Source organism: Hemiscyllium ocellatum, chromosome 25, assembly GCF_020745735.1.
Source record: "Hemiscyllium ocellatum isolate sHemOce1 chromosome 25, sHemOce1.pat.X.cur, whole genome shotgun sequence".
NCBI lineage: Eukaryota > Metazoa > Chordata > Chondrichthyes > Orectolobiformes > Hemiscylliidae > Hemiscyllium > Hemiscyllium ocellatum.
In genome coordinates, this window is record NC_083425.1 from 20,202,279 (window position 1) to 20,214,282 (window position 12,004).

Consider the following 12,004-nt stretch of genomic DNA (forward strand, 5'->3'; position numbering starts at 1 on the left):
ATGGCAGGTTTTTCATGATCTCAAAACCAAGGGTAAGTGTAATACAAAGAACAAAAGTGAGGTACAACCGAACCAGGCAAAGGAAGGTGAGAGGTGTGATCAGGACCTAAATGAGTTAAAAGACTGAGCTCCAAGCAAGCTAAGAGATGGCACCTCTTCCTTTAGCTCCACTCTACAGCCTCTGGACTTAACAAGTTCAAACCATAAATTCTGCCAATTTTTGACTTTTATGTTTTCATTATCTTTTTATCCCTGTGAATTACAGTTATCAGAATGTTATCATTTGTACCTCAAGGCATGGCTTTTGCTCATTTATTATATCTATTCTCACTCTTTGGATTTTTATTGTGAAACCATGTGTCATTTAACCTTTTATCCCCTTCTTCCTTCCTTTTCAAGCCTTCCATTTTGTTGTACTGAAGCAAATACAGAGGGACTGGGGTTTAATTGTTAACCAATTTTTCCTCCACTATTGCCTGACCCAAGTATTTCCAGCATCTTGTTTTTCATTTCATGTAGTGGAATGTAATGTAATTTAAATAATGTAATGGGAAAAAAAACTGCCCTTTTTGCTATGCATTTGGTTGCTTCTGTCTACACTGGCCTAAAATGTTTCATTTCCACAGCTGTTTTGATACTAAAAAAAAGTCAAATGAAACCAGATCAACTATTCCCTCTTGACCTTGCTACTGGAAATGACAGCACAACTGACAGTTAATTGTCTAATTACTTTGCAGACATCTAGTGGTGACCCATAGACTATTTAAGTTTGAAGTCATATTCAGTATATCATAACACCTCTCCCAATCCCAGAGACAACAGACTTACAGGGTTAGTAACAGTGTTATGCAGTTTAAGTGGGAGTCAAGTCTTCAACATTGACCTATAATCCCATGAAGTTTCAAGGCATTAGGTGAAACTTGCATATTAATACTACTGACCATTCTCAGATGATTAATTTTGGTCATTGCTTGGTTAAGTGATAAGGGTAGATTATGTGTTGTGAGTACTACCCATGCTGGCAGTATGCTGAAGATGTAATCCCAGATTGAACCTGTGGAAACTGTTGTGTGTCAACCAGATCATTCCTACCAGTATACTGATTGTTCTATCATCCAATCATGGCATGCTAAAGCCCCACCTTCATTCTGAGGACATAGTACAGTAGTACCCCGACTAAACTAAGTAGAGTAAGATCATGACAATGTAGGGGGTGATGGACTCTCAGCACGAACAGCCAAGAATGGCTCGTATGTAATGAGGGGTATGTCTGGTTCCAAGTGATCAATTGTGTTAGGGGACTCTAGTCAGAGGTACAAATACATGTTTCTACGGCCAGCAGCAAAAAATCACAATGGTGTGTTGCCTCCCTGGTGTCAGAAGCAAGGATATCACAGAGAGGATGCAGAATGTTCTCAAAGAGGAGAGGGACCAGCAGTAGGTCATTGTACACATTGGAACTCATGACATAGGAAAGGAAAAGGATGGTAATCTGAAAGGGCAACCGTAACAAGGACAGAACGCCCCTGGTGTTCACCTTCCACCCTACCAACCTTCACATAAACCAAATCATCCGCCGACATTTCCACCACCTCCAAAAAGACCCCACCACCAGGGATATATTTCCCTCCTCACCCCTTTCCGCCTTCCGCAAAGACCGTTCCCTCTGTGACTACCTGGTCAGGTCCAGGCCCCCCCACAACCCACCCTCCCATCCTGGCACCTTCCCCTGCCACCGCAGGAACTGTAAAACCTGCACCTACACCTCCTCCCTCACCTCTATCCAAGGCCCTAAAGGAGCCTTCCACATCCATCAAAGTTTTATCTGCACATCCACTAATATTATTTATTGTATCCGTTGCTCCCGATGCGGTCACCCCTACATTGGGGAGACTGGGTGCCTCCTAGCAGAGTGCTTTAGGGAACATCTCCGGGACAACCGCACCAATCAACCACACCGCCCTGTGGCCCAACATTTCAACTCCCTGTCCCACTCTGCCGAGGACATGGAGGTCCTGGGCCTCCTTCACTGCTGCTCCCTCACCACCAGACGACTGGAGGAAGAACGCCTCATCTTCTGCCTCGGAACACTTCAACCCCAGAGCATTAATGTGGAATTCAACAGTTTCCTCATTTCCCCTTCCCCCACCTCACCCTAGTTCCAAACTTGCAGCTCAGCACTGTCCCCATGACTTGTCCTAATTGCCTATCTCCTTTTCCACCTATCCACTCCACCCTCTCCTCCCTGACCTATCACCTTCATCCCCTCCCCCACTCACCTATTATACCCTATGCTACTTTCTCCCTACCCCCACCCTCCTCTAGCTTATCTCTCCATGCTTCAGGCTCTCTGTCTTTATCCCTGATGAAGGGCTTTTGCCCGAAACGTTGATTTCGCTGCTCTTTGGATGCTGCCTGAACTGCTGTGGTCTTCTAGCACCACTAATCCAGAATCTGGTTTCCAGCATCTGCAGTCATTGTTTTTACCCCAATATAAAAAGTTAGGCAGGAATTTGAAAAGGAGATCCTCAAGGGTAGTAATATCTGGCATTTTGGTAAAGAATAGAGTTACACTAGTACTCAGGGTATTCCTGGAAATATATCCAGGAAGTTATTTGGGTGGAACTGAGAGATAAGAAAGGGATGATCACCTTATTGGGATTGATATTATAGACTACCCCAATAATCAGCAAAAAATTGAGAAACATTTGTCAGAAGGCCCCTCTTACCTGCAAGGATAATGGAGTGTGATTATAGTAGGGGATTTTAACTTTCCTAAAATAGACTGGGACTGCCATAGTATTATGGGTTTAAATGGAGAGGATTTTAATTGTGTACAATAAAATTTTCTGGATGTACCTACAAGAGAAGGTGCAAACCTTGACCTACTCTAGGGAAATAAGGCAGGACAAGTGACCGAGGTGTGAATGGGGAAGCACTTTGGAGTAAGCAACCATAATGGTATTAGTTATAAAAAGTGATGGAAAAGCATAGACCGGATCTAAAAGTTGAAATTCTGAACTGGAGAAAGACCAATTTTGACAGTATTAGACAAGAACTTTCAAAAATTGATTGGTGGCAGATGTTTGCAGGTAAAGGGACAGCTAAAAATGGGAAGTCTTAGAAAATGAGAAAACCAGAGACAGTGTGTTCCTGTTAGGGTGAAATGCAAAGCTGATCGGTGTAGGGAATGCTGAATGACTAGAAAAATTAGGCTTTGGTTAAGGAAAAGAAGGAAGCATATGTCAGGTTTGGACAGCAGGGATCGAGTGAATCCTTAGAAGAGTAAAAGGCTGTAGGAGTATACTGAGGAGAGAAATCGGGGCAAAGAGGTGACATGAGATAGCTTTGGCAAATTCAGCTAGTGAGAATCCAAAGATATTTTATTAAGGGCAAAGGGGAGTAGGACCCTGCAAGGCAACCCATGTGTGGAACCACAGGAGGATGGGGGAAGATACTAAACGAGTATTTTCCATCTACATTTACTGTGGACAATGACATGGAAGATATAGAATCTGGAGAAATATTTCGAAAAATGTCCAAATTACAGAGATGTTCCTTGATATCGTTAAACGTATGAAAGTGTATAAATCCCCAGGACCTGATCAGGTGTACTGTAGAACTCTGTGGAAAGCTTGAGAAGTGGTTGCTGTACCCTTTGCTGAGATATTTGTATCATCGCTAGTCACAGGTGAGATGCCAGAAGACTGGGGGTTGGCTAACGTGGTGCCACTATTTCAGAAAGGTGATAAGGAAAAGCAGGGGAATTACAGACCAGTGAGTTTGACATCAGGGGTGGACAAGTTGTTGGAGGGAATCCTGAGAGACAGGATGTCCATCTATTTGGGAAGGCAAAGACTGATTTGAGATAGTCAACATGGCTTTGTGTGTGGGAAATCATGTCTGACGAACCTGATTGAGGTTTTTGAAGAAGTAATAAAGAGGATTGATGAGGGCAGAGCAGTGGGTGTGATCTGTATGGACTTCAGTAAGGCATTTGACAAGGTTCCTCATAACAGATTGGTTAGCAAGGTTAGATCTCCTTGTGAGAACTAGCCATTTGGATTCGGAACTAGCTTGAAGGTAGATGACAGAGAGTGAGGATGGAGGGTTGCTTTTCTGATTGGAGGACTGTGACCAGTGGTGTGGCACAAGGATCAGTGCTGCGTCTGCTACTTTTTGTCATTTATATAAATGATTTGGATATGAACATGGAAGGTATAGTTAATAAGTTTGCAGATGACACCAAAATTGCAAGTGTAGTGGACAGCGAAGAAGGGGATCTTGATCAGATGGCCCAATGATCTGAGGAGTGGCAGATGGGGTTTAATTTAGATAAATGCGAGGTGTTGCATTTTGGAAAGGCAAATCATTATGCACTTAATGGTAAGGTCCTGGGAGTGTTGCTAGACTAGATAAGGCTTGGATATGTGGTTGGCATGGATGAGTTGGACCAAAGGGTCTGATTCCGTGCTGTACATCTCTATGACTATCTGAGGAGTAGGTTTGTCATCAGCAGCTAAGTTATGTCACCAAATCTATAATTATCAATCCTGGGGACAGGAAAGCATACTGAAAATTAGGTATAATCCTGATCGAATTAGAGCACAGGAATACTACATGCTTTAAAAAAAGCAGTAATATCTTCGGCAGTGCTAAGCTATTCCATGAACAGCAGTTGAAAACAAAATCTGTGGTCCTGCCACATACAGCTGCAAGTGATAAATATTTAAACAATTTAATTGGAGTAGGAAGCTAAAACTTCATTTCTGTTCTCAGTGATGGTACAGCCAAGTTGTCTCAGTAAGATATAAGGCTGAAACACTTAAAATCGTCTTTAGTTATAAGGGCCAAGTGGATGATCTATCGTGGCTTTCTCCTGTGATCCCCACATTACAGATACCAAACTTGACCCAGTTGGGTCATTGTGTGATTTCAACGAATGGCTGAAGGCAATGCATGCTGCAAAAGCTATAGGCCCTTACTGTATCCCAGCTGTAATATTGAAGAGAGAGTGATGCCATGAGTCACTCTGCACTGGTACAAATACAACAGGGGTATCTAACAGACATTGATTTTATTTTAGATTACATTTATTGACTGTTTACTAATACAGTGAAAAGTGGGGTTCACTATCACCACCCGCCATTGTGGACTGTTGTTGAGTAAAGCAGAATAAATAAAGTCCAGGTGATTTCCAAGTGTCACGGTTGAAGTATGTAGGATAAGCCATTCAGGATTGAGACTTCTTCACTAGCTAATGGTGAACCTGTGGAATTCTAGGCAATAGAAAGTTGGTGACGCTAATACTTCCACATTGGCCTTTCTCTATGAGGAGATGATGAGCATAGGGTATAGAGCTGGAGGGCACGGTGGCACAGTGGTTAGCACTGCTGCCTCACAGTGCCAGAGACCCAGGTTCAATTCCTGCCCCAGGCGACTGTCTGTGTGGAGTTTGCACGTTCTCCCTGTGTCTGCGTGGGTTTCCTCCAGGTGCTCTCGTTTCCTCCCACAGGCCAAAAATATGCAGGTTAGGTGAATTGGTCACGCTAAATTGCTCATAGTGTTAAGTGAAGGGGTAAATGTAGGGGAAATGGGTCTGGGTGGGTTGCTCTTCGGAGGGTTGGTGTGGACTTGTTTGGCCGAAGGGCCTGTTTCCACACTGTAAGTAATCTAATCAGCTGAGATTCATATTGAATGGCCTATTTTCTGTGGATCTATCAGTATTATCAATTATCAACAAAGTGATGGATTTTGCTTTTATAAAAGGCATTGTAGTCATAGTCCTGCAAGACTCTAGGCTGCTCTGAGGTGAATGATGGTGGTTTAACCTGAGGATCAGGTGAGGGGAGAGGTTGAGTAGGAGAGACCTTCACTGTAACCTCAACTAGTGTGGGAATTAACCCCAAGCTGTTGGCATCACACTGCATCGCCATCCAACCAACTACCTCACCCTCGGATTAACTATTTCAGAGTACTGCGAACCAAATTCTATTTGGGTTTTGCCAGGGACATTCATCTCCTGACCTCACTACAGCCTTGGCCCAAATGTTGCTTTTACAATTCTGGTCATGTGAGAGTGATTTTTTGAATTCAGGGCAGATTTTGACAAAGTGTAATTCAATGATCCCTAGCTAACCTACAGTCAAGATCATGGAGGATCTCCAAGCCTCACTTGTTGCCTTGGTGGCCTCCAGAATAATCTTCCAGTTCAGTGTCCGCACAGTGGAGCAGGATGAGACATGCTCGCATTTCTTCTTCCCGAATGTGCCTAGGGAGAGGTCTGTGCTGAACAGAAGGAAGAAAATAGCTCGGTAATGTCATCCTTAGTCTGACATAATGAGGATCAGCAAAGCCTTTTATACCAGTCTGTGTGATGTGAAGCCCACAGATAATGTGGCCTCCCAGTCATTCTTGTCCTCTATCACGGAGGTCTTAAATGACAGCACGTGGGAGAGACTGGACCAGTTGCGCTCTCTGGATGAACTGGCCAAAGCCCTCGAGTCCTTAGAAAAGACTAAAACTCCCAGAAGCAATGGCTTACGTGTCGAGTTGTTTTCGGGTCTGTGGGACTTGATTGGCCAGGGGCTGCTGGAGTTGTGTGACAATATGCTTCTATCAGATAGTGTGCGCAAATCCATGAGGAAAGGTATCATCATCCTCATCTCCAAGAGGAATGGGTGAGGGAGGAAATCAGAAATTGCCGAACAATCTCACTGTTGAATGTAAACTACAAAATCCTGTCTAAGATCATCTGGATCAGGTCTGCTCTGGGATCAGTGATTCACCCTTACCAAACCTGTGCTAAACCAGGGCAGAATGACTCTGAGAACCTCAGATTAGTGTTACAATCATTTATGTGCAGGACATGGGGGTGAATGTCTGCTTTATGAACCTGGGCCACGAGAAGGCCTTTAGCAGGATATCTTACACATACAGAGAGTCATACAGATGTACAACACAGAAACAGCCCCTTTGGTACAACTTGTCCATGCTGACCAGATATCTAGCACTTTTCCCACATCCCTCTAAACCCTTCCTATTCATATACTCATCCAGATGCCTTTCAAATGTTGTACTTGTCCCAGCCTCCACCACGTCCTCTGGAAGCTCTGCCTGAAAAGGTTGCTCCTTTGGTCCCTTTTTAAATCTTTCCCCTCTTGCCTAAACCTAGGCCCACTAGTTTGGACTCCCCACTCTGGGGAAAAGACATTGTCAATTGACTGTATCTATGCTCCTCATGATTTTGTAAACCTCTTTAACATCACCCCTCAACCCAGGGAAAACAGCCCCTGCCTATTCAGCTTTTCCCTGTAGCTCAAGCCCCTCCAACCCTGGCAACATCCTTGTAACTCTTGGCTGAACCCTTTCATGTTTCACAACATCCTTCTTGTAGGAGGGAGACCGGAATTCCAAAAGTGGCCAAACCAATGTCTTCTCCAACTGCAACATGATCTCCCAACTCCTGTACTCAATGTTCTGTCCAAAAAGGAAAGCATATCTTATTTGCCTGTGACTCCACTTGCAAGGAAACATGAACCTGCACTCCAAGGTCTCTTTTCACAGCGATACTCCTCAGGACTTTAACATTAACTGTATATGTTCTGCCCTGAATTGCCTTTCCAAAATGCAGCACCTCACATTTATCTAAATTAAATTCCACCTGCCAATCCTTGGCCCATCTGATCAAGATCCTGTTACATGCGGGAGGTAACCTTCTTCGCTGTCCAATACATGTGGGACAAGATTCCTAAAAAGGGCTATGGGGAGGGAATCTGCAATTGGATCCAACTGCTGTACAGTAACATTGTTAGTGTAGTCTCAATCAATGGATCAGCTTCCTGATCAGATCTGGAGTCAGACTGGGCTCCCCACTCCCTCCTGCCTTCTTTGTATGTTGTATAGAGCCTTTTGCTGAGTCCATTAGAAAGGATGCAAGTCTGAGAGGGGTGACTACTCCAGGCAGCGGGGGCTTGCGGGTCAAAGCCTTCCTCTACGTGGATGATGTCACTATTTTCTGCCTGGATCCACCATCACTGCGCTAACTCATCAGCATCTGTGGCCAGTTCAAACTGGTGTTCAGAACCAAGATAAATTGAGGCAGGAGCGAGGCCATGTTCTTTGGGAACTGGGCCAACCATCCTTTATTCCCTTCGCCATCAGGACCAATTACCTGAAGGTGCTAGGAATATGGTTTGGAGGGGCCAGGGCACGTGTGAAATGTTGGGAGGAGCACAAGGTAAAGCAGAAACCCGTCTTGGGAGTGTCGCTCCCTCTCCATTGCAGGTAAAGAAAATGCTGGTGGTCAGGTGTGAGATATGTTTTCTGTTTACCATGAAGGACTTCCTTTCTCAAACTCTTCCTTCCCTTGAGCTCTGGTGGATCACGCGTTAAATCACCACTAGTCACTTATCTCAAATGAGAGCAGCCCCTATGGTCTGGTAAGACTATGGTGATACAACAACTTTCTCTGTTGTACATGGCGCAGGTCTGACCCATTCCCAAAAACTGCCGTTGCAATCACTCGAGCCTTCTTTGAGGTAGAAGATGGACCGTGACTGCAGGGACTCCTTGTATAAAACTCTGAATAAGGGGGGATGACCATGCCCAGCTTCGCCCTCATCCTGATGGCCACCTTTGTGTGCAACCGCATCAAGCTGTGGGTACACCCTGGCACACAAATACTAAGTGTCATTACGTACTGAGGTTTTACTTGTCCCTGGTGCTGCGGAGGATGGGACTGGCCTTGTTGCTGCGGAACATTCCAAGCAGTTGGACCGTATCACATGACCTTTGTGGAGAAACTTGCAACAACAGGCACTTTTGACCACAAGTTCACCAGGAAGTGGTCAGTAGGTAGCATCCCTGAAAGAAAAGGAGGGTGGATTCTGTTGCATGGCTCCTTGAGCAGACTGTCAAAGTTATTTGGCAAAATGCCTCATTACCAGAACTTTACAACAAGCACCAAGACATTGCTTGGCTGGTGATGAAAATGGGCCTACTTGTGGGATAATGCTCAGTCTGTGCCACTGCACACTGCCCTTGAAGCAGCTGCAGGAACGTTGAGACTGTCACACATCTCCTTCTGGAATGTGCCTTTGCAAAGGAAGTCTGAGAGAGATGCAGTGGTTTTTTACTCGAGATTTGTAGCAGGCAGCTCTGTGACATGACTCTGTTCCACGGGCAGTTCCCCAGGATACAAACTGAGATAAATGTTGCCTGAGGATCATCAACTCAGAGAAATATAATTTTTGATCTGCCCGAAACTTGTTGGTTTTCCAGAGCAAGCAGTTGACTCTGATTGAATTTGCAGACTGGCACATTCCAAGTTCCAGGACTATGTGCTGAGGGACGCAGTAAAGCTTGGGGCAGCTGCTGCCAAAGTACAGTGGGGAAAGACGACTGTCTGAGGCCTTTCTGCTGAAGTTAAATGGGAGTCCATTCACTTAATGACATGTAAATATAGTCTGATTCAAGTAAGAGATGCCTTTGGTTATTTTGGATACAGTCAAATTCCAATGTTTGTTTATTTCCTTGATATGCTACTGTACAAAACCATCTGTGTTTGTAACTATGTATATATAAAGATATTTTTATGAATAAAGTGTATCAAGTCTTCGAGAATTACAGCACGAAAACAGACCCTTTGATCCAACTCGTCCATACCAATCAGATATTCTAACTTAATCTAGGCCCATTTGCCAGCATGTGGTCCATATCCGTTCAAATCCTTCCTATTCATATACCCATCCAGATGCCTTTTAAATACAGTAATTGTACCAGCCTCCACCACTTCCTTTGGCAGCTCAATCCATACACGCACCACAGTCTGTGTGAAAAGGTTGCCCCTTAGGTCCCTTTTATATTTTTCCCCTGTCACTTTAAACTTTGCCCTCTAGTTCTGGACTCCCCCACCCCAGTGAAAAGACTGTGGCTATGGATGTAAGTTTGCTCGCTGAGCTGGAAGGTTCATTTTCAGAAGATTCATAACCACGCTAGGTGACATCTTCAGTGAGCTTCTGGACGAAACGTCTGAAAATGAATCTTCCAGCTCAGCGAGCAAACCTACATCAAGAACCTCAACCTGAGCTACAAATCTTCTCAAAACCTGCTAAGACTTTGTCTATTTACCCTATCCATGGCCCTCGTGTTTTTCTAAACCTCTATAAAGTCACCCCTCAGCCTCCAAAACTCCAGGGAAAACAATCCCAGCCTATAGCTCAATCCTCCAACCCTGTCAACATCCTTGTAAATATTTTCTGAACCCTTTCAAGTTTCACAACATCCTTCCAATAGGAACTTTGAAATAAAAATGTTAACAAATGCTGCCAGACCCGCTGAGCTTCTCCAGCAATTTCTGTTTAAATTACTGCTTATTTACAGGGAGAACATGTCTAACAAATACAGTATTAGCAGTTTGAGAGGAACTTTTAACAAAAATCAGTGATAATATTTGATGTACAGGTAGTCTATATGGAATTTTATACCAATTTAAAGTCTAGCATGGCATATTGTCCTTTCCAGTGATTAAGTAAAAGTGATTGTTTTTTGTCACTTCATTTCTTTTTCCACTACTGGCTTTAAGTCAGTCTGTAATCATTCAGTCTATTCCTGTATGACCATTTTTAAACAATAGTAAATTAGCCGTGTGCTAGTCCCCTCATGAGAGAGGTTGGAAAATGACAGTGAACACACTGCCATTTCTTCTCTTGCTTCCTTTAACATAATGGGATACATTTTGCCCAGGCCTAGGATTTATCCACTTTCACAGATATCAATTCCCTTAATACCCTTTAACATTTTACAGTGTTGATTTTATCTATTACTTACAGTCATACAGCACAGAAACAGACCTTTCGATTCACTTATCCATGCCGACCATTCATCCCAAACTGACCCACTCCCAATAGTCAGCATTTGGCTCACCTCCCTCTAAATCCTTCTTATTCATATACCCATCCAGATATGTGTTAAACTTGTAATTGTACCAGGCTCCAGCACCACACTCTGCAGAAAAATTTACCTACAGGTCTTTTTAAAACCTTGCCTCTCTCACCTTAAATCTATGCCCTCTAAATTTGGACCCCCTCCCCAACCTGCAAAAAAGACATTGGCGATTCACCATGCCACTCATGATTTTATAAGCCTCTAGAAAATCACCCCTCAGTCTCCAACACTCCAGGGAATATTGCCCAGCCTATTCAGTCTCTCCCTATGACTCAAAAATGTCCAATGACTGCAACATCCTTATAAATCCTTTCTACACCCTCTCAATTTTAGTTACATCTTTCCTAAGGAAGCGCAACCAGAATTGCATGCAGTATTCTAAAAGTGACCTCACCAATGTCCTGTACAGCCACAACATGACATCCCAACTACTATACTCAACGGTCTGACCAATGAAAGCAAGCATACCAAGCGCCTTCTTCACTATCCTGCCTACCTGCGACTCCACTTTCAAGGAGCTATGCACCTGCACCTCTAGGTCTCTTTGGCAACACTCTGCAGGCCCCTACCATTACCTGTATAAGTCCTGTCCTGGTTATACAACACCTCACATTTGTCTAAATTAAACTCCATCTGCCGTTCCTGTTCCCATTGACCCATCTTATCAAGGTCCCGTTGTCCTCTGAGATGACTTTCTTCACTGTCCACTACACCATCTAGTTTGATGTCATCTGCAAACTTACAAACCATAACCTTCTCTGTTCACATCCAAAACATGTATGTAAATATAAATGAAGAAGGTGGAACCAGCACCTGGCACACTTTTGCTCACAAGCCGTCAGTCCGAAAAGCTACCTTCCACCACCCACTCTCTCTGTATCCTATCTTCTAGCCAATTTTGTATTCGGTTGGCCAACTTCCCCAGATCCCATGACCTTACTAAGCAGTCTATCATGTGCAACCTGACCTCACACCCCACCTCCCTGCTGCAATGTCTGAATTCTGAAATAATTTTCACATGCAAATTACCGAACTGCCCTAAATAGGTTTCACATTT